Below are 23,396 nucleotides of genomic sequence, written 5' to 3' on the forward strand. Positions count from 1 at the left end.
CCTTCGCATGCACACATGCGCAGATGCGGGAGACATTCCGTAGAAGTGAAGGGGCGGGACATAGGGGGCTTGATCATGTGCACATATTTTACCGCAGATGCGGCCCGTAGAAGCGACCTTCTAGCCGCAGAAGCGGGATCGCTCGGCAGAAGGATAAAAGTCGAGGGTTTGAGTTTTCTTTCATTTCGGGAAGTTTGGAGTGCGGACTAAGGTGACTTTTGGAGAGGTTTTCACCTAGATTGAAGAGGTAAGTGATTTGTAATCACTTTGTCCATTATTATTGAATACCCTTTGATTATTACACCTATTTCTCATGAATGTAAGTTAGAATTTGAGGATTTTTGGACTATGTTGTTGGAAAGTGAGATTTGAGGTTTTGAGGGTCGATTTGTGGCTAGAATTGGATGATTTTGGTATGGTTGGACTCATTATTGAATGGGTGTTCAGAATTTATAAATTTTGACTGGTTCCGAGGCGGGGGCAGATGTTACACCCCATATTTTCGTACGTGAAAGTACGCCATAAATAAATTAATGAAATCTCGGAAATGAGATGTTACATCCCGCATTTTTGTACGTTGAAGTTTCATCGTAAGTTAATCGACGTAAGTTCGGGAATGAGATTTATTTTGGGATTATAAGTACTACGCTATTTCAAATAAGTGATAAGTTAATTCGTGAAGGTGAGAGGGTAAGCGAATCGAAGAAAATGAATTTCGTCAAAGTTTGCCATTTTGAGGTAAAATACGACCCGAGCTAAAATACCCAATATTTATGGACTGGTACCATACAAAGTACCACATGGCCGTGATAGTAAGGTGTATAAAGTATGTTAAAAATGAGTAGTATTTTAAATAAATTGAGATAATTGGTTAATTATTAATTTAAGTGGGTAAGTATAAGAATTGTCTTGTCCACGTGGGACCATGACAACTAAAGTAATCTATGACTAATATGTATGCTATGTTGGTGTCACAATTTAGGGACAAGAAGTCTTGCTAAGCATTAAAGTATAAATGGACCTACCAACCAAGACTTTTAAAGAATGCATTTGAAACTCAAAGAATCATTTGGAAACTCAAGTCTTTGGACTTAAGCTTGCTAAGATAAGAACGGATTGAGCTCACCATTTTTTTTAAAGACTTCTTTATCTTGGAATCTCTTTATCCTTACTTCATTAAGGAATTCACATGAGATTATCAAAGATCTCATTATCTACAAAGTAACGTATGGATTTATCAAAGAAATAATTCATGTGAATTCTTGAATTCATGTGAATTATTTACAAGGAGTAGATGGAAACGTGATTTCTTCAGCAAACATTTACAAAAGTATGTCCAAGACAAGCAACAAGAAACCACAAAATTCATACAAGAGTAGATGATAACAACGTGATTTTCTACAATAAAATTTCATACGAATTTTTCCTTACTCCGATCTTGCCGTCACATGTTTTGTCGCAGTTAACGTATGTTGGAGGGATTGCTAAGAGAATCGACTCAGGTATGTTAAGGCTATCCCTTCTTTCTTTTTGGCATGATCCAAATGATACAAACCAAACGAGTAAACGTACAATTTTCATAAATGACTCTATTCATAGAAGTACTAGGGGTGTCTATATTATTGATTCCCCATGTGAATTATTATTATATCTTCTGTTCATGGGTATCAGAAAAATACGTATTTGATAAAGTTTATCCAAAAGGCATATTGATCTTATGACATACCGAGAAATTTTATTAACGTATTTCTTATACATTTCATGCATTTATACATGTACATTGAACCATGACCAGATGACGTTATATACGCGTATATTATATGTATATGGGATATGGGATATGGGAAAAGGTTATGGCATTATATACGCACCACCACCTGATCAGCTGGTATACGTTAATGATTTGCCCATAGTGGCCTAAATGATATGATGGGATGCCCTCAGAGGCTTGATGATGTTATGAACACATATACCTATGCATGGTATGACATTTATACGCATATGCATGACATTATAAAAAATAAAATGATTCACAGAGCTATGCAGACGTACATGTCGAGTCTTTTACTCCATGTTTCTCTCATGTCTATTATTTACTAGTTTTCATTCCTTACATACTCGGTACATTATTTGTACTGACGTCCCTTTTACCCGGGGACGCTGTGTTGCATGCCCGCAGGTCTCGATAGACAGGTCGAAAGTCCTCCAAGTAGGCTATCAGCTCAGCGGAAGATGTCGGTGCACTCCATTTGCTCCGGAGTTGCTTGTTTGATCAGTATGATTTAGATGTGTACTGTTTGGTATGGCGGGGCTCTGTCTCGACCTTTATGACAATTATATATTCTTAGAGGCTTGTAGACAGATGTCATGTATATAAAGGATTGTACGGCCTTGTCGGCCTATGTTTTGAGTTATTAATGATCATGTTGGCCTATTAGGCCCGTATATCACGTGTATATGATGATGTAATAAGAAAGATACATTACATTGGTACTCGGTTGAGTAAGGCGCCGGGTGTCCGTCGCGACCCATTGTTTGGGTCGTGACAAAAGTAGTATCAGAGCAGTTCTGTCCTAGGGAGTCTACAACCCATGTCTAGTAGAGTCTTATTTATGGGTGTGTCGTGCACCACACTTATAAGCAGGAGACTACAGGGCATTTAGGACTGTCACTCTTTCTTCTTACTCTAGATCATATGGTAGAGATCATTTATAAGAATTCAAACTCCTAGCTTTTATTTTATCTGTAATATGATGATATCTCCAGTTGGTAAGAGATTGAATGCGGATGTGGAAGAATTGAGTTAGAGGAACTCGAGTTTGCATCATTCCTATGATGGATAAATGTGAGGTCTTTAGCAGAACATGTGTGTACCTTACGTGTAAGCTTCTTGATAAGAAGCCTTAAGACAAAAATATCTATCCACCTCTATGGTGAAAGGCAATGAGAGATTCAAAAGATAGATACAAGCTTCAACAAGTAAAAGGAGCAAGATGAGAAGGGTACGAGGTACCCAGTTAATGAAGATTATCGGTATTTTCAACTCCGGCAGAAAAATATAAGCATTGTGACATACCTTTAACAGTAACAGATGTATGTAGAATTGGCCACACCCATCTCAGTTATACCCTATTGGGGGCTAACATGTGTAGTTTAAGAAAAGGGATAGGATATTAGGATCCGGCTGGGGTTAGAGTAACCCAAAATGGTAAATGGATTATTTGTGTTAGTTGACATTTCCAAAAAATATTACAAAGGTGCTAATAGATCTCCTTGTGAAGCACCCATATGGTGCACTCTAGAATATTACAATTAGATGTGAATATTAGCATGAAAAAAAAATCAGAATATAGGCACGGAAAGCCTGGAAGGGATAAATATTACCTTAGTGTGGCTCGCGTCCCTAGTAGAGCAAGAATGTTAAGCAACCCGAAGAGCCACTGGATGGAGCAAGGGGGAGCTAAAAGCAAAAGAATGTCTTGTTTGAGTTTTCAGAATAAAGTGATAGACATGAATGTTAGCGGGAAATAAGAAAAGAGTTAATGAAGCATTATGAGTAAGATATGATAGATGGACGACAATGGTAGTAAAAACGATGACAGTATTACAGAGTCTATAGTCAATTAAAGGAAAAGACGAGAGGAGACAGGCCTTGAGACAACAAAAGAGTATAGGCCATAAAGTCATATCCTCATTTCAAGAAATAAATTCGTGACTCCAACGCGACTACCGGAAGGAAACGTTAGACCCCAGAACAATAGAAATCAGTATGGGCTGGTGAAAAAGATAAACTAAACATGAATTAGGGACTGAGAGATTGGATAATAGTCAGCATCATGAGAATTTCAGATTTCATTCCGGTGATAATAGAGTGGACAACAGAAGAAGGTTCATGAGAAATTCAGAGAATGGTCATTCAGGAAGACGCTTCCCTAAAGCAAGTAGTGTGAGCAAAGTTAAGCTTAAGGGACTGTATGTGCCAGTTATGCTAAGTGTCACCCTCGCGAATAAGGAATCTTATTATCCTTGATACAGAAAGATTGCTGCAAGGCGAGTAAGGGTCATCGATGATTTGAAAAGACACTAAAGATGAAGAGGTAAAATATCTATAGGTAGATCCTCGTGGCTCCAACTCCTAGTACTCCCTTAAAGGGGAGAATATGGAGTGATGTAGCATTAATTCAGAATTAAGTGGTTCTAGTAACTATGGATTAATAAAGGAAAAATGTGATAAGAATGAGAAAAGGGATAAGATTGCACTTATTCAAATCCTATAGATATGCTATGATTCCAGAACATTATGCAAACACGATGTCAAGGAGAGGAGGTAAGGGTTCCTGCCTGAGATGTTGTTGATAGATAAGGAGCCAGTGCGGGACGTAAGTTAAGATAAAGGAAATGACCCACGAAAGATTACACAGAATATTGATATGAGAATGAGCCAACGAGTAGTTAGTAGTTAATTCAGGAAGAGCCTAGTTATGGCTAGACAAGAGGATACAGACAAATCAACAGATCGTGCAAGATAAACATAGTGAACCCCAACATGGGGAATTCAGTCTCGCAGATATGACATTGTAATACTTGAGAAATATTCAGATAGGAGTCGGGGTAGTTAAAGGTACCGTATGAATGTTATGGAAATAAAAGATAGTTTCACTAGGAAGACAGTCAAGACTTCAATTCAGAAGCAGCCCTACAAGCATAAGGTCATAGAGGTAAATAACTACGGATAATTATAGGCAAGGAAGGATATCAAAAGATCCGTCGAGTATACGATGTAATAAGCTCGTAGCTTTACAAGAGTCATAGGGTCCTCCTTAAGTACTAAAACGAAAGACTAGCTGAGGGAATACGGAAGAAGGCTTCAGCCTAAGCACAATAACCTAAAGAGGAAATGGTCTTGTAACAACAGTCTCACAACAATATTGTATGCACTCCATAAGAAAGTGGCACCTACCATGGCTAATGAACAAGAAGAAAAAATCAGAAGTGATATTCAAGATCACATGAGTTATATGGAATTCAATATGTGTTGGCACTAAGGTAAGCTAAGTATACACGCAACAAGGGGGCAGGAAGACCAGGAAAAGTAATTGCTTACATTTAAATAAAGCCAAGAAGGAACAGAAAGAATCATTCGATTGATAATCGAGAGTTAGTTACGTTATGAACGCACTTAAGAGTTCAGAGTTTTTATACATGCAACTTGTATGTTGATAATCATACAGTCGTAGAAGACTCCGGTATAAGTTAAAAAGAAAGAATTGAGCCTAGGGCATAGACAAAGGATTGAATTATCAGAAGATTGTATCATGGATATGCCATAGCACCCATGAAAGGCTAAAGTAATAACTAATTCCATGAGCCGCAGATCAAGAGATAGCTTAAGCCTACATAAAGGCTGATCAGAAGGAGGAGAAAACAAAAGAGTTACATCAACGAAGTAAATCAGGAATATGATTATTGGACCCAAAAAATCATATACCTCGTGATTGAGAACATTGCAGGATTATTCTTAGATATCAGAGGTATAAGAGAGATAGTACATTAGCCATAATCTATAATGGATTTATGATAAAGCTAGTTAGAAGAAGTACCAGCTTCATAAGAAGTATGAAGCTCCCACTGAATTGTGTATGCACCAGAGGTGCAAGTATTATAATAGAGTTTCAAGCTGTGGACATGAATTATACCTATGTAGAAGGGAAGTCATGAAAGAGATAGAAAATGTGATGCGAGATTTTAAGGTAAGTAAGGTAAAGGTAAACAACGTACGAGATACTCAAATACAGAAGGTTGTGGATAGTACATACTTCGGATAGAAGGCTAAAAGCACAGGGATTCAGTATCCAGGAATGATAGCGGCATCGCCAGCGGCATGTCTTCTAGCCTATGGTTTCTAAGTACCGAGAGATCTAGTTAAGAGAGTAAATAAGAGTTAGAGATGATGTGATGTCTCGCTTGATGTTCTAAAATAACACAAGGAAATCTGTGGTGCAAGCAAGTTGAAGGAAGGTTGCGAGTAGTATAAATAGATATGTATAGGTCGCAGGCTAAAGTATGGTAAAGCGACAAGGTTTTAGGAAGACAGGAGTAAGGGTAAGAAAGAGCGAGTGAGAAGGGGATGAGAATGGATAAGTCCTCACGATTAAGCCCATGAAAACAAGAGAGCTGATGGTTTCTCTAAGTTATGGAAAGCTCAGCACAGCCTGAACAAAATTCAAATGAGTCTAAGACTAGTAGAATTTAAAAGAGATGAAATAATGCCCTGATAGTAGAGTAAAGGTGTGATTGTGATAGATAAAGGATGACGTTTGGACCTTAGATTGAGTGATGATTTGAAGGGATATCATGAATTGTACAGGATTAAAATACCCACGTAAGTGAGTCACATTGGGATGCTATAAAGTACGGTTATTGAAGTACAGTATCACCGCTAAGTGGATCAGGAAAATCACTTCGAATATTACTCGATGCAACGTAAGCCCTAGTGACAATGTTTTACGTAAGAAGTTTCAAGATATCAGTGGTAGAGTATAGATCAACGTTGAGGTAAATCAACAATGGATGGATACAAGTTACAAAGTACTAAATGAGATATGGCAACATTCATAAGTACGACAAAGTACCGATCGAAGAACTTCAATACACCTATAGATGCCCAGGGGACATCTTATCAAGCTCTGTATATGTTCACAAAGTGAGGCCTAAAGATTGGCTAAAAGCTAGAGGAAAAGAAGAGAAGATCGCATAGGCGTACTTACAAAGTCAGAGTCGTACATGCTGCATGATAAAAGGTAGCAACAGTTACAAAATTGGGAAGATTCTGACCACAAGTCATGGTGTGATAAAGAGGCTTAAAGGGGGAATGCCCTGGCTTTAAGGATTCATTCACAGTACAGTCGCCTAGATGGCAAGAGGAGTACTAAAAATTCGCAAGAGCTATGCGTTATGAGAATGATAAGTGCATCAGTCAACATTCGAGGACGAATGTTCCAAAGGGGGGAATGATGTTACACCCCATATTTTCGTACGTGAAAGTACGCCATAAATAAATTAATAAAATCTCGGAAATGAGATGTTACATCCCACATTTTTGTACGTTGAAGTTTCATTGTAAGTTAATCGACGTAAGTTCGGGAATGAGATTTATTTTGGGATTATAAGTACTACGCTATTTCAAACAAGTGACCGAATCGAAGAAAATGAATTTCGTCGAAGTTTGTCATTTTGAGGTAAAATACGGCTCGAGCTAAAATACCCGGTATTTATGGACTAGTACCATACAAGGTACCATATGGCCGTGATAGTAAGGTATATAAAGTGTGTTAAAAGTGAGTAGTATTTTAAGTAAATTGAGATAATTGGTTAATTATTAATTTAAGTGGATAAGTGTAAGAATTGTCTTGTCCACGTGGGACCATGACAACTAAAGTAATCTATGACTAATATGTATGCTACGTTGGTGTCACAATTTGGGGACAAGAAGTCTTGCTAAGCATTAAAGTAAAAATGGACCTACAAACCAAGACTTTTAAAGAATGCATTTGAAACTCAAAGAATCATTTGGAAACTCAAGTCTTTGGACGTAAGCTTGCTAAGATAAGAACGGATGGATCTCACCATTTTTTTAAAGACTTCTTTATCTTGGAATCTCTTTATCCTTACTTCATTAATGAATTCACATGAGATTATCAAAGATCTCATTATCTACAAAGTAAAGTATGGATTGATCAAAGAAAGAATTCATGTGTATTCTTTACAAGGAGTAGATGAAAACGTGATTTCTTCAGCAAACATATACAAAAGTATGTCCAAGACAACCAACAAGAAGCCACGAAATTCATACAAGAGTAGACGATAGCAACGGGATTTGCTACAACATAATTTCATACGAATTTTTTCCTACTCCGATCTTATCGTCACGTGTTTTGTCGCAGTTAATGTGTGTTAGAGGGATTGCTAAGAGAATCGACTCAGGTATGTTAAGGCTATCCCTTCTTTCTTTTTGGCATGATCCAAATGATACAAATGAAACGAGTAAACGCATAATTTTCATAAATGACTCTATTCATAGAAGTACTAGGGCTGTCTATATTATTGATTCCCCATGTGAATTATTATTATATCTTCTGTTCATGGGTCTCAAGAAAAATACGTATTTGATAAAGTTTATCCGAAAGGCATATTGATCCATGTTTCTCTCATGTCTATTATTTACTGATTTTCATTCCTTATATATTCGGTGCATTATTTGTACTGACGTCCCTTTTACCTGGGGATGCTGCATTTTATGCCCGCAGGTCTCGATAGACAGGTCGAGAGTCCTCCAAGTAGGCGATCAGCTCAGCGGAAGATGTCGGTGTACTCCATTTGCTCCGGAGTTGCTTGTTTGGTCAGTATAATTTAGATGTGTATTGTTTGGTATGGCGGGGCTCTGTCCTGACCTTTATGACAATTATATATTCTTAGAAGCTTGTAGACAGATGTCATGTATATGAAAGATTGTACGGCCTTGTCGGCCTATGTTTTGAGTTATTAATGATCATGTTGGCCTGTTAGGCCCGTATGTCACGTGTATATGATGATGTAATAAGAAAGATACATTACGTTGGTACTCGGTTGAGTAAGACACCGGTTGCCCGTCGCGGCCCAACGGTTTGGGTCGTGACAGTATGGGGGTTCACTTTTGGGTTGACTTTTTGATTTTGGTTAAAGATCTTAGCTTTATCATTTAGAATAAATTCCTATAGCTTTTATTGATAGTATTACGTTATTTTGGTTAGATTCAAGCCTCCCGGAGATTGATACACACAGGAAGGGCTTGCTAGTAGAGTGATTTGGGTTGCTTGAGGCAAGTATCTTATCTAAACTTAGTTGAGGCACTAATTGCCTGAATTATTATGATAGCTACATGCTATTGGGTGCGCACATATGTGGGGTTTGAGCCCATATGCTAACACCAGGGGTATTTATCCATGCTCGGGTTGTGCTTAGGCTATAATATGCCTAGATTTGATTGTTAAGCTTTAAGCTATGATGTTTCTCACCTTTGTGATATTTATGTGATCTATTTGAGTCATGTTTGAGACTATATAGAGGCTAAATCTCCGAATGAACTTGATAAGTGATACTCTATGATAAAATTGCCGATATGAGCTATGATAACACACTTTGCACATGCCTACACTTTAGCATGTCATTTATACCAGTCCAGGAGCATGCGATTTGCTATTCATTTTTTACATACATGTATTCTTGTTTATTTTCTCTTGTATGATATGATTGGAATGGGTGCCTATGACCACGCCGGGCGGATTGTGTTGTTATGCCTATGATCACGCCGGGTGGATTGTGTTGTTGTGCCTGTGACCATGCCAGGCAGATTGTGTTGTTATGCATGGGACCATGCCGAGAGGATTGTGTTGTTATGCCTTTGACCATGCTAGGCGAATTGTGTTGTTATGCATGTGACCACGTGTGAGGCCCCTCAAATTTCTTATTAGTCCAAGGCCATAAAGCACACTCACAAGACGCTTGAGTGTCGTCTTGCCTTCCACAAGAGGGTAACGACTGGAACAACTTATATTATCATGATATTAAGTGTAGGAGGTGTATTGGATGTTGTTATTGTCTAAGGATATCCCTATAACTAAGCCAAGTTGGGAGCTATGCAGTGGGCTAAAGTTTTAAATAAATCCGCACAAGATCCGATTTCAAATGCAAGAAACTACCAAACTATAAATACTTAGGTGGTGATATACATATAAAATTAAAGCCCTTTGAGTCTAGTTTCCAACGCATCAAACCATTTGTCATTTGGATATGTATACAGAAAGTTATGGCCATTTTACCGGACCTATGCCATATGCACGCCTAGATGCACGGCCGCGCACAGAAGAGGTGTTTCTGCCTTGTGTGCGCGGCCATGCACATAAGAGCCCTATAAATATCACAAGGTCGGGGATATAGAGGGGCTAAGTCATTTCTTTGAACTAGGGCTTGCTCTAACAAGGGGAATCCGTCCTATACTTCCCTCCCATGAACCAAGGTAATGTTTTTGGAGTATTTTGAGTTGATTACTACTCATAAACACTTATATTAACAAGGATTAATCTTGAAGATCCATAGATTTCTATTCAAACCCCCAAATTGGTCAAGAACACTATAAGTTGGGATTCTCAAGAGTTTCACTATAAGAGGTATGTCTACCATCTCTATCTAATCTATGGTGATGATTTATGTATGAAATATGTGTTATGACTTATGGGATGGTGATTGGAAGCCATAAGTGCCTGACCTAGGTTGTGTTGGTATTGTAGAGATTGTAACATGAATTAATTGATAAGATTTATGAGTTGGGAGTGAATTGTTGGGCATGAATGTGCTAATGGAAGTTATGGATGGCCTAGAGACTATTGTGAGGTGAATCATTGGTATGAAAGGTGGTTGTTAGGTGAAGAAATTCCAATGAAGGAGGTTGGAGAAAGATATGCATATTAGATGTTTGATAAAAAGTCTAAATGACTTAAAGTATAGAAATCTTACTAATATTGGTACAATTGTGTTGCATTATTGTAGACTGAAGTTGTTTAGTGTGGTGGACCATCGTAGTATTATTAAGGGGCGAATTTCAGGTATAAACGCTAAACTCTTCTTCTAGTATCGGAATTCCCGTATTCTTACAAGACTCCATCGTGTGTAGTTCAAACTTGAAACACTATCGAGGTGGGATATTCAAACTAATAAATTGATTCCCAAGTTGCATAACGTGTCAGAACCCTCATGTGTTAATGATTCTTTTTTTTGACTTAATTATGTTATACCCTTTTTGGGAAGAAAGTTTTGTACGAAATAAATGTGATCAAATTCTTAGGCTGATGACCCTGTTGTACTGCCTTGCCCTGAAGCCTGGGGCAGAATCTCCTCACATGACCAAGATCCCCGCACTCGAAATAACCTCTTGGTACGGAAGATGATTGACCCTGAGTCTGACTCTGAGGACCTTAACTCCCACTGGAGGAACCCTGAATAGCCGGTGGACGGTAGGAGCTCTCAGGAATGGCACTAAAATACGGACGCACTAGAGCACCCCGAGAAGGAGACGTTGTAGGATATGTGGGCTTGCTAGACTGACCCCTCACAAACTGACCTCAGCTCCCAGATGGAGCACCACTGAACCCTCCAAAATATTGAAACCGCTTGTCCCCCGGTGTCTGCTCTCGGCCTTGCTGACGAATACCCTCGATCCTCCAAGCTATCTCCACAACCTGCTCATAAGGAGTCCCTATATCAACCTCTCGGGCCATAGTGACCTGGATACCATAGTGCAAACCCACAATAAACCTCCGTAGTCTCTCTGCATCGGTGGGGAGTATCATAAGTGCATGGCGAGACAACTCAGAGAATCTCGCCTCATAGTCGGTCACAGACATCTGACCCTACTGGAGTCGCTCGAACTGACCCCGCAACTCTTCCCTCTGAGAGGGTGGAATATATCTCTCCAGAAAGAGACATGTGAACTGGTTCCAAGTCAAGGGAGGAGAACCTGCTGGTCTGCTAAAATAATAGGATTGCCAACATCTATGGGCCCTGCCCTCGAGCTGAAAGGTGGTAAAGTCCACCCCATGGGACTCCAATATCCTCATGTTGTGCAGTCTATCCCTGCAACGATCAATAAAGTCCTGGGGGTCCTCATGTTGCTCACCTCCAAAGGTAGGAGGATGTAGCTTGGTCAATCTATCCAATAGCTTCTCCGGCTTACTGGCCGCAGCTGGTCTGGGCTCTGGTATAACTGCTGTAACTGGTTGAGCTCCACCCACGGGTAGTGCGCCCGGGGTCTGATATACGGTAGCTGCATGCCCTGGAGCCAAAGCGGTAGGGGTCTGTGCTATCCTTCCCACCTGAGATGTGGCTGGGTCTGCTGGAAATAAATCAGCATGCGTCATAGAATCCATGAATTGCAGCATACGCCCCATGACCTCCTAGAATCCTGGTGCGGACATGAAATCCATTGGGGCCGGCTCCGCTGTAGGCACCTCGCCCTGCTCCTCAATAACAAGATCCTCCACTGGACCCACTGGTGGAACAACTAGAGCAACTCTAGGATGCCCTCGTCCTCTAACACGGGCTGGAGCCCTCCCTCGGCCTCTGCATCGGCCTCTGGCAACAGGGGGAGCAACTCCTCCACGGTCGGGTACATCTTCTGCGCACGTTCTCACCATTTGTGAGAGAATAAGAGAAAGATACTTATCACAACATCAACTGCACGATAGGAGATGCAGAAAGAGTAATTTCCTCACACCCTATAGCCTCTCGAAGATAAGTACGGACGTCTCCGCACTGATACGCAAGACTCTATTAGGCCTGCTCATGACTTATGAGACTTACGTGAACCTAGTGATCTGATACCAAGTTGTCACTACCCAATTTCCCCTTTAGGCCGCGATGGCACCCAACGTCACCGCTAGGCAAGCCAATGGTGAACTAGTCATGTATTTGTTCCTTTTTAATAATTTCAAAGTAGTTTATTTTTATTTGTTAAGTAAATGAATAGCGAGAAATTATAATAAGGTAAAGCATAAACTAATGAGAGAGTAGATATAGTGAAATGAATACTCAAACCGTAAAGTGTCTACTAGAATGTTCCCAAAATCCGGTGTCACAAGTGTATGAGCAACTAGTAGAATATATAAAACACCTATGCTACTATTTGAAGTAAGATAGGCAGAACGTAAATAAAAAAGAGAGACTGCGGGTGCTGCAGAACGGACTCAGAGACCAGCTCACCACTATGCCTCGGGGTAACGGGGGTGTGCTCCTGAATGACAGCCAGATGCACCTGCCTCAGGTCCTGCATGATTGGTGCAGAAGTGTAGCATGAGTACATAAACAATATGTACCCAGTAAGTATCCAGTCTAACCTCGAAGAAATAGTGACGAGGGGTCGATATCGACACTTACTATGGGTCAATAAATAAAATACGGAAATTCTAAATCGGCATGGAATACATCAATAATAATAATAATAATAACACTATAACAAACAGTAAAAAAGTGATTCTTTAACTAAAAGTCAATTTAAAATCTCCATTGACACTTACTAACTTCAATTATGGGCCATCAAGTAAATTATAATTTCTCAAGTCATAAAAATAATATCAAGTGTAATCGGACTTTGAGCTTTATCACGCACAATTTATGCCTAGGTTGTATAGCCCGATCCAGAATAATGTGTACACTGTCGAGGGTCGACCGACATGAACCATAGATGCATATATTATACTGTCGAGGCGTTCGGCCCGCTCCACAAGAAGAGAAAATACTCTAAGAACATCCGATTTAAAAACTATCACAAGACTAATACACAAGAAAAACACAATTTCTATTAACGGTCAAGTAATCCGCCAAAACTCAAAGTAAGTGAAATTTGATCTTTACGAATTCTTTATCAAGGTTCAATATAATTTAAGCACTTAAATTATCAATTAAAGTGCAACAATACAAGTATTTCATGATTGGGTCCTAAAACTACCCGGACTTGAGCATGATTTGTAGCTACGCATGAACTCTCATCACCTCGTACGTACGTAACCTCCGCAATTAGAAGCAAATAGTAATTTAAAGCACCTATGGGTAAATTTCCTCTTACAAGGTTCGGCAAGAGACTTACCTCGTCTTGTAGCTTACTTTCTGGCCCACAAATTCACTCCAAGGCCTCAACTTGGTGCCGAACAATCCGAAGCTAGCCAAATATTATATAAATTAATCAATATATACTCACAAGTTCATAATTTAGCTATTAGAGTGATTACCCAACCCAAATTGGAAGATTCTTAAAATTCACCCCCGGGCCCACGTGCCCGAATTCTAGAAATTTTCAAAGATAAATGTTACTCATAACCTCACGAACTCAACTATATGATTTCTAGCAAATCCCATAAGCATTTTCGTGGTTAAGTCTCATTTTTATCAAAGTGTAATTTTTTCAACTAAACCCATGATTTCTACAATTTACATGTTAAGAATCTACCCAAAATCCGCGTATTGAACTCACATTACATAGGAATTACTTACCTCATGATGATAGACGCAAAACCCCTCTCCAAGAGCTCCAAAGTCGACATCTCTAAGTGAAAAATGGGGAAAAAGAGCCTAAGTTCGCATTAAATGAACCTCACTGCCTCCAGCGATTCCGCACCTGCGGCAGTTTCGCCGCTTCTGCGGGCAGTTGTCCGCTTCTACGGAACACGCATGACCTAGCACTGGGCGCACTTGCGAAAAACCCCCGCACCTGCGAGCCCACTTCTGTGGCTCGTCTCGCGCACCTGCGACCTTGCCATGCTGCCTCCCTCCACGCCTGCGATCCCCTCATCGCAGAAGTGAGTCCGCTTCTGCGGAAGAAGCTCCGCTTCTATGGACACTGGCTATTCTACTCCCAGCCGCTCCTGTGCTCATTGGCTTGCACCTACAGCTAGCTCCTCGTAGGTGCGAATGCACCAAAACTACTGCTGTTTCTACTACGATTCCAAGTTCAACCTTGTTCCGCACATCATCCGAATAGCACCCGAGGCCCCCGGGGCCTCGTCGAAACTTACCAACAAGTTCGTAAACATAAAACATATTCGTTTAAACCCTCGAAACACGTAAACAACTTCAAAACTAAGAATCGCACCCCAAACCAAATCAAATCAACTTATGAACTTCAAGTTCTTCCAATTTACTCCGAACGTGCCGAATCATACTTAAACTACTCGGAATGACACCAAGTTTTAGGTACAAGTCATAAATCACCATACAGAACTATTCTCAGGCTCGGAATCCCAAACGGACCTCGATAACACCAAAAGCTACCCCAAATCAAACTTAAAGAACTTGAAAACCTTCAATGCGCCAACTTCCAATATTACATAATTTAATGCTTAACATTTAAATTTCAGGAAGCCTATCAAAAATGTTTTGAGGAATGACGTCAAAGTTAGCCCTATTCCGAGGATGGTAGCTCAACCCAAGTATCACTCAATGATATAGCTTCAATAAGGACGCAAATGGTTGGTGGCGCAAAGAAAGATAGAACCTACGGTCTTGGATCACAACATTCAGTAGGTCGTTCTACGATATTGTTGTCTGGTGATGCGAGTTATTCACAGAATCATGAAGAGGTAGAAGAATTACGAATAGAAGTTGAAGAGTTGAAGGAGGAACGGAAAGAAGATCGCGCAAATTTTAACAGATTGCAGAGTCTAGTGGAGAAACTTATGATCATGCGTCAATTTGATTCTTTGAATGGAGAAGATGGTAGGGATAATGAGTTTTAGTTTGTTGTGGTTGTGATATTTGAGACATTAATTTATTCTGGTTGGATGTTTAGACTTGATAATATTTACACGCTTGACTATGATTGTAAGTTTTAAACTAGATTGAATGGTGCTTGAATGTTTAACTTGTGTTTGGATGTTTTAGTTACAAATATTTATGTTTTCTATAATTGTTTGCATTTTATGGATTTGATTAGTTAAAATAGTGGGTTAGTTGGTTGGAATAGTGGATTGATTGGTTGGGATGGTGGATTGATTGGTTGGCATGGTGGATTAATTGTGTAGTTGCTGTATATTTGAATTGGCCGGTTGTGGTGCTTTAAAACAACTAAAATTTGTCAAAATATTCCAGTTTTCCGATGAGGGTAGTCACAAGGTGTCTTAAAGTTTTCCAGATTCAGGACATTTATGATTGCAGTAGTGGAAAAATTAAATAAAAAATAATATTAAATTAGGTTTGCGACTGCAGTAATGGAAAATATAAATAAATAAATAATATTAAATTAATTTTGTGACCAAAGTAGTTGAAAAACCCAAATAAAATAAAAATACTTTATATTATTTGCGACCATTCCGGTGAGAAAGAATAAAGAAAATTATAATTATATGTCCCGTTTGCGATCGAAGTAGTGAGAAATTTAAAATAAAATTAAAATTTAATTTAAATCAATTGCGACCGCGTCAGTCAGAAAGTTGGCGACATTTATTAGTTGTTTTATTATTTTGACTTTGCGACCGCTTTAGTCCCAAATTACGGATTGATTTAGTCGCAAACTATTTCAGACCAGCTATTTTGCAACTACGATTTTTCGGTCTGAATGTAGTTAGAAATTAGCATTTTCTAACCGCATTTCGACCGTTTTGGCAGTCGAAAAATAGCCATTTTCTAGTAGTATTAGAGAACACTCTGGCACCCTGAAGCTGATCAAGTAGGTCATCAATACGTGGCAATGGATACCTGCTCTTCACTATAACCTTGTTCAACTGGCGATATTCAATACACATTCGCATAGAACTATCCTTCTTCTTTACAAATAAGACTGGAGCACTCCAAGGCGACACACTGGGCCGAATGAAGCCCTTATCGAGCAACTCTTGCAACTGTTCCTTTAACTCTTTCAACTCTGCTGGGGCCATACGATAGGGTGGAATAGAAATTGGCTGAGTGCCCGGTACCAAATCAATATCAAAGTCGATATCCCTTTCGGGCGGCATGCTCGGATATACGTCTAGATAATCCCTCACTACCGGAACTGACTTGGTGGAAGGAGTATCAACACTAACACCCCTCACATATGCCATATACGCACCGCACCCCTTATCAATCATCCGCCGAGCCTTTAGAAATGAGACAATCCTGCTAGGAACATAATCTAAAGTACCTCTTCACTCTAGCCACAGTAGACCTGGCATAGCCAACGTCACCATCTTGGTGTGACAATCAAGAATAGCATGATAGGGCCACAACCAGTCCATGCCAAGATAACATCGAAATCCACCATATTGAGCAACAATAAATCAGCTCTGGTCTCAAAACCACTAAGAACAACCAAACACGACCGATACACATGGTCAACAATAATAGAATCTCCCACGGGTGTAGACACTTAGACATGAGAACTCAAAGAATCGCGGGATACACCCAAATACAGAGCAAAATAGGATGACACATAGGAATAAGTGGAGCCTGGATCAAATAAGACTGATGCATCTCTATGACATACCAGAACAATACCTATGATGACAGAGTCAGATGCAACTGCCTCTGTCCTAGCAGAAAGAGCATTGTATCTGGCCTGGCCTCCCCCTCTAGGGCGACCTCTACCTGTGTGACCTCCACCTCTAGCTGGTTGTGCAGGTGGGGTGGCAACTGGTGAGACGACCATGGACAGAGAAGACTGAGGACCCGGTGGGATACGTGGAGCCTAAGTAATATGTGGAGGTGCACCCCTCCTGAGTCTGGGGCAATCCCTCACCACATGACGAGTGTCACCACACTGAAAACAAGCTCTTGGAGGACGTGACTATTGTGGCTGGCTCGGGCCTGGTCGGTTGGACTGACCGCTGAAAGCACCCCATGCAGGAGGTGCACTAGACAATGGCGGTGCATAATAAGGAGCCTAAGGCCTAGGAGTGTCCAGAATACCGCTGGAAGCTAGAAGTGCTGAATGAACAATGCGACTCACATAGCCCCTACCATGACGAGCTGGAACTGGGGCACGGGTACCACTGTATGTTCCAGACTCTCGAGACCTCTTGGCATCCCTCTCATCTCTATCCCGAGTCAGCATACCCTCCAATCTCCTAGCAATCCCCACTACCTGCTGGTATGCGATGTCCATCTCTAACTCTCCGGCCATGCTAAATCTGATACTGGGGTTTAGCCCCTCGATAAATCGATGAACCCTCTCTCGAACAATAGCAACAAGGCTGGTGCATGCCTTGCAAAATCACTGAATCGGACCGCATACTCCGACACAGTCATAGAACCCTGACGCAATTACACAAACTTTGCGCGCCATACATCTCTGAGACTCTGGGGAGCATACTCCCTCAAGAACATATCTGAGAACTGAGTCCAAGTGAGTGAAGCTGCCTCAGCCGGACTACCCAACTCATATGCTCGCCATCACTGATAGGCCGCTCCTCTAAGTTGGAACGTAGTGAAAGAAATCCCACTAGACTGTGTGTATGATACAGTGGCAATCCTTAAGAAAATCCTGGGCATCCTTTGACGCCAAGCCACTGAAAGTAGGAGGGTGGTACTTCCCGTACCTCTCGAGCCTGAGCTGCTCCTCCACAGAAACTGCTGCCCTAACCTCAGGTTGAACTGGGACTACCGGCTGCATTGGTATGACCTATGGAACCTGGTCGACTTGGACCCGCTGCTTTAGGGTATGGGCGGTGGGAGTATGTGCTCCTTCCCCGGGCTGAGATGTGACAGGAGCAAGTGGTATCAACCCTGCCTGAGCCAAAGTGCTGAACATGCTCAGAAACTGGGCGAGAGTCTCTTATAAGGCTGGTGCAGTAACAGGCGTCTCAGGTGCCTGCCCTCCAACAAGAGCTATTGGTGGCTCCTCTATAGCAGCTCGTGCGGGTGCTCTGACTGCTCCACGTGGACGTCCTCGGCCTCTACCCCTGCCCCAATCTCTCGCGGCTTTAGCAGGGTGGCGCGAGTGTCTGGTCATCTAATCCAGCTGTACGTGTCCTCACCGTTTATGAGAGAAAACAAAGACAAAAATTTAGAATCCGATGTCAAAAATTTCGCACGATAAGGAATCAAAGAAGTGAAACTTTTCCTAACAGTTTCATAACCTCCCGAAGAGAAGCACAGACGTCTCCGTACCGATCTGTGAGACTCTACTAAACCTTCTTGTGACTCATAACACCTATGAACCTAGTGCTCTGATACCAACTTGTCACAACCCCAATTTCCCTCCGTATGATGTCGTGACGACACCTAGTCTCTAAGAATAGGTAAGCATAACAATTATGTGGAATAACTGAAATATTAAGCTAAAACTCAAACGTCAACAACGGTAATAAATAAAATCTATAACTCAAGTATAACAACTCCTAAACCCCAATAGATATAAGTCATAAGCTCTAAAGAGAAATACTAAATATTCCTATACATCAAAGTCTAATGAGGATAAGGAAACAACATAATAAAGACAGAGTGGGACTCCGAGATCTGCGGACTCTGGCAGATGTACCTTGAAGTCTCCACGTACGGACTAGCTCTCTAGTACCTGATCTAGTATGCAGTACCTGGATCTGCAAAAAATGATGTGCAGAAGCGTAGTATGAGTACACCACAATAGTAACCAGTAAGTGCCAAGCCTAACCTCGGTAGAGTAAAGACGAGGTCAGGTCAGGCCCTACTGGAAATAATAAGAAACAAGTCAGAAGATAAAATAATATAATGAAATGATAGAGAAGTGAAACAATAAGAATTTACTGAAGGTTATAACACGGAATCAAAGAAAACGAATACAACATGAAAGGAAAACAAAAGTCTTACAAGTTAAGGAAAGACAACAACAACCAATACAACAAATAGAGGAAATCAATAGGGGCACTCCAGAGGTACCGCTTCGTAGTCCTAAAAGTAAATATATCACAATCTTTCCTTATATCACTGCAGGATCCTTTATATTTTGTTTTGAAAATTATTTTCTCGAAATAGTATCCCGCGTTTTACCCAACCTTATCACACCGCATGACTTCTAGTAGTTTTCCTACTAGCCACGCGTATCAATCCCACCTTATCTTACCGCATGCATTTCAATACCCAGACCTTATACCACTGCATGCGTATCAATAATCATAACAGTACGACACAAACCTCGTGCAAACAATAACAACCGCACGACAGAAATCTCGTACAATAATAATAACCGGACGACAGAAACCTCGTGCAACAACCAAACAATCATCTCAACAATAATCACGGAAACCAAAACATAACAACTGAAACAACGATATTTCAAGGATAGAAATTTCAAGTAAAGAATTCCACAGTTAAATAAGGAATATGGAATGAAGAAAGCAGGCAATTCTACTAAGCATGTAGTACAAGTTGCAAATAAGAGATAAGACAAGTAGACAGGTGAAATTAGGCTAAACACGATGACTATACATGCAAAAGTAACTTAGTTAAGGCATAAAAAGGGAACTACTTAGATAAAACTGGAATTTCAACATTTACCTCGTGTACGCACTCGTCACCTCGCGTATACTTCCCTCATATATCACAAATTGTCACAACAATACCAAATCTTAATGGGGAATTTCCCCCACACAAGGTTAGACAAGCCACTTACCTCAAACCTTGCTCAATTAATCAATAAGAAGGCCTTTCCCTCGATTTTCCAACTCTGATCGGCTCGAATCTAGCCAAAATAATTTCATGCTATAAATATAACTATAGAAAACTAATTTAAATAATGAAATTACGACTTTAGAAAAGAATTGAAAAATTGCTCCAAAAAGTCGACCCGGGCCCACATCTCGAAACCAGACCAAAATCATAAAATCCGAACACCCAATCGATATAGAGTCCAACCATACAAGAATTACTCAAATCCAACCTCAAATCGCCTTTCAAATCCCCAATTTTCCCCAATTTTTCAACTAAAAATACTAATTTAATGATGAAAACAACAATAGATTCGTGGGAATTAATAAAAAAATGAGTCAAGAATCCTTATCCAAATGCTTCCTTTGAAAATCCCTCAAAATTTCGCCTCAATTTGAGATCTCTAGGTCCAAAAATGGATAATAAAATCAAACCCTCGAACTTAGGCCTTTTTTGCCCAGCGATTTCGAATCTGCGAACCAACAACCGCATCTGTGGCTCCGCACCTACAAAATTTTCATTGCAGGTGCGGACTTCACTTACGTCCACTGAGTCCGCTTCTGCGAGCAAACGGCCGTACCTACGACAAAACATGTCGCACCTACGACCCCACTCGCTCCTCCGCATTTCCCCACCGCAGAAGCAAAGCCGCTTCTGCGGAACCCTTACCGCACCTGCGGCCAATCGCACCGCAGGTGCGATGACACCAGAAGCTGGGAGCTTCAGCAATTGCATAAGTCCAAAAATGATCCGATATCGATCCGTATCGCCCCCGAGGCCTACGGGACCTCCACCAATTATACTAACAACTCCTAAAATACGATATGAACTTAGTCGAGGCCTCAAATCACATCAAACAACATCAAAAATATGAATTGCGCATCGATTCAAGCCTAATGAACTTTTGAACTTCTAACTTCCACCACCGATGCCGAAACCTATCAAATCAAGTCCGATTGACCTCAAATTTTGCACACAAGTCATAATTGATATTACGGACCTACTCTAACTTTCGGAATCGGAATCCGACCCTGATATCAAAAAGTCCACTCCCGATCAAACCTTCCAAAATCTTTCAATTATCCAACTTTCGCCAATTAACGCCGCAATGACCTACGGACCTCCAAATCAACATCCGAACATGCTCCTAAGACCAAAATCACCATACGGAGCTATTGGATCCATTAAAACTCTATTCCGGAGTCGTCTCCATAGAATTCAAACTACGGTCGACGACTATGACTTTAACTTTCAATTTAGGGACTATGTGTCCCATTCCACTCTGAAACTCTTTCGAACCCGACACCAAGCACCCAGTCAAGTCAAATAACTACAAAATGAGATAGATGGAGCAATAAATAGGGGATCAGGGCTAGCACTCTCAAAACGACCGATCTGGTCGTTATACACCCTTTTGATGATGACAAAAGGGGGAGAGAATAGATGGTACAAAGCCTTTCTTGCAAATATTAAAGATAAGATGCATGAAGATAGGGGGAGCATAACTGAGGAACGCATAAAGTGAGGGGGAGCCTTTACTTGTTCCAGCATTCATACATTGAAGAGATAACTTCAGGGAAATAACTAGTTTATCTTAACTATCTCTTTAATGCGTTTCATTTGATATTCTTTGATTAAATTTTCATGTTTTGTACTTAATGGTTTGCCATCATAAAAAAGGGGGAGATTGTTAGCCCCAAAGTTTCATACACTAATTTTGATGATACCAAACCAACATAAAGTTTAATAAAAGAATATTTACTTGTGATAAATTTATTTTATTGGTACAAGTTTATTATGGAAAACAGATGGAAGAATAATGGTTGATTTACTACAAGCTGAGGAAGGAAATATCAACAATGCACACTCTTTTATAGAGGATATTATTGAGATTTATTGAGATGATTTACCTTGCTGGAAGAAAGTTTCAAAATATATCAAAGGAGATATGGAAAAAAATTATAGAAGATCTTTAGAAGATTGGTACAAGAAAAATAAAAAGAAAGAAATCAGAAGATTGAAGGAGATAACATGGAATATTTCAATAAGGAAATTTGCTACATTGATCAAGGAATATTGTGACTATCAAAAGGATGGAGAATATCTACTAGTGATACAAGGCATCACCATATATACAATATGGAGGAAATTAATAGCAAGGCCAAAGAAGACTTGGAAAACTTTCTAGTACCTACTCTCTGAAGGAAAGAAAATTACACTTAAATTAAGAGAATGCCAAATTCATGTAGTGCACATGAAAAGGTCCAAGTTCATCAAAGAATAAAGAAGGATCATCCAAGATTATTCCATAACGAGGAGCTACAGCTAGAAGACTAATCTTATGAGTTATCGACAAGGAAAGGCGACAAGAGTTATGGAAATATGAGATGTTGAAGAATATACTTTGGGTGCTCAAATAGAAAGAAAATATACAAGGATCGATACTATAGAGTTCAAGGCTATCAAAGAAATATCTTTGTTCAAGGAAAATTATTTGCTCAAGGAAAATTATTTACTATCTGAGGGAAATAATTTGAAGACCAAGAAGATTCTTACACAAGTCTATTAAAGGAAGGGTCAATCTAAGATCTCATAACTAAGGAAAAAGAAGATCCATACATAGAAGTTATCAAGGCAACAAATAAAAGAAATCCCACATTTAGTAGGGAAAAGAATCTGTTGTGAGTCAAAGAAGGAAATAATAATCATTTACTATCTCCAACGTGAGTACATGGAAAGATGTCAAAAAGATCTAAGTATGGCTTTAAATAAGGAATCAAGGAAGTTCAGTTATGGCAAAATATATTTTAGACTCCATCAATATGATTCCTATGCCATTCAAATCTTTTGGGATGCAATTGAAGTCAATAAACTTGAATTAATTGAAGATCTTCAATAACGAAGATATCCATACAATAAGGCAAAAAGGATCTTACTGACAAAGCTTAAAGGAATATTCAAAGGGATCCAGATTTTCTATTAGCAACGGTCAAAATCGAAGGCACTATAAATAGGAGCAGCTCGGGAAAAAGAAAAGTACCAGCTTCGCAGATAATTTTCCTACTCTTTCTACTTCTTAAACAAGCACTGTATTCTTAAGTTTACAAGTGTCATAAAAGATATAGAGAAAGGGAAAAATACTGAGAGGTTGTGTCATTGTTCGTTTCTTTGGTTAACGAGTGAAAACCAAAGTGTCATTGTTGGTGAGCGAGTGA

Source organism: Nicotiana tomentosiformis, chromosome 6 (assembly GCF_000390325.3).
Source record: "Nicotiana tomentosiformis chromosome 6, ASM39032v3, whole genome shotgun sequence".
Classification (NCBI taxonomy): domain Eukaryota; kingdom Viridiplantae; phylum Streptophyta; class Magnoliopsida; order Solanales; family Solanaceae; genus Nicotiana; species Nicotiana tomentosiformis.